The sequence below is a fragment of the Galeopterus variegatus genome, unplaced genomic scaffold (assembly GCF_000696425.1).
Source record: "Galeopterus variegatus unplaced genomic scaffold, G_variegatus-3.0.2 Scaffold11147, whole genome shotgun sequence".
Lineage (NCBI taxonomy): Eukaryota > Metazoa > Chordata > Mammalia > Dermoptera > Cynocephalidae > Galeopterus > Galeopterus variegatus.
Window position 1 is genome coordinate 53522 of NW_007737258.1, and position 1565 is coordinate 55086.

Below are 1565 nucleotides of genomic sequence, written 5' to 3' on the forward strand. Positions count from 1 at the left end.
GTGGGTGCTGGGGTGCTGCCAAGCTTTCCAGAATCTCTCTAAGGGGCACAGAGTCCTGCCCACAACCCCTGCAATTTTGCCTGAAGTGGCAAACTTCAGCTGAGGAGCTGCAAAGCAGCCCAGTGTCTCTCTTGGGGGTGCAGGGCCCCACCCTAAACCCCAGTGACATTGCACAGAGTGGCAATGTCTCTCAAGCTGAGAGGCTGCAGAGTTACCCAGAATCTCTCATGAGGGCACAGGGCCCTGCCAGTGATTCCAGCAACCTCACTCAGAGTGGCCCACTCCAGATGAGGAGCTGCAGAACAACAGTGTCTCTCGTTGAGGTCCATGACCCCAGACACCTCACCCAAAATCACTTACTCTAGCTGAGGACCTGCAGACTGCCCCTTCATCCCTCTTGGGGATACTGGGTTCCACCCAAGGTACCAACAGCCTTGCCCACTGTTGCCCACTTCAGCTTAGGAGCTGCAGAATGCCCCAGCATTTCTCACAGGAGTCAGAGATAGGGCCCCAGCAGTGGCCCTATCTATCTCATCCAGGATCACCAACTCCAGTTGGGAAGCTCCAGAAAGCTGCAGGGCCTCTCCTGGGGGTGCAGGGCCCCCAAAAGCCACAGTGAACCCATTCAGAGTCACCCACTTCAGCTGAGAAGCTGCTGAGCACTTCACAGTTTTTCTTGAATTCCAAAGTCCTGGCCACAGCCCTAGAAATCCTGCCCAGAATCACCCATTTAAGCTGAGGAGCTGCAGAGCACCACAGAGCCTCTCTTGGGGTCACAGAATCCTGCTGCAGCAACAGTGAGCCCACCTAGGACCACCCACCCTGGCTGAGGAGCTATAGAACACCCCAATGCTTCTCCCAAGATCCCATGAACTCACCCACAATCCTAGCACCCCAATCCAGTGTTGACTTTCCCAGCCGAGAAGCCACAGAAGTCCCAGCACCTCTCTGGAGAGTCCGAGGTTCTGGCTGCAGCTCCAGTGATGTCCGCCTGGGTTGACCACTGTACCTGAGGAGCTTCAGAATGCCCCAGTTCTTCTCCCACAGGTCTGCAGTACCACCGTTATTCTGGCAACACCACCCTCTTTAACAAANCAACCAAGAAATAGACTGGGATCTTGTGCTGGGATTCAACTCAGCCAGTCGGCTCAGTCTGCGCTCTTAACCAGGACAGTGCCTCTCATACCAGCAATCAGGCAAATCACAAAAACCCCTACAAATTTCCAGTGAGGGTGGAATACAAGTGATATTGAGTAAAATCCAACTACACTATAACCGAAATCCTTAATCACTATTTCGAATAAAGACAAAAGATCTCTGTGTTAATATATTTTGAATAAATGCAGTAAATAAGCACAAAAAATACGGATTTCTTTATGAGCAATCTTTGCACAATGCTACTACTTTGCTTTTCCAATGTCCCATATTTCTTCCATCCTTTCTGCTACCACTCTCACTGTCCTCGTTGAAGACAGGTTAGTCCATTCTCTCTACTTTCCATCCTGAAGACTTTGGGGGAAGGGGAGAGGTGGCTGGCGGTATGGGGATCTGAACCTTCGACCTTG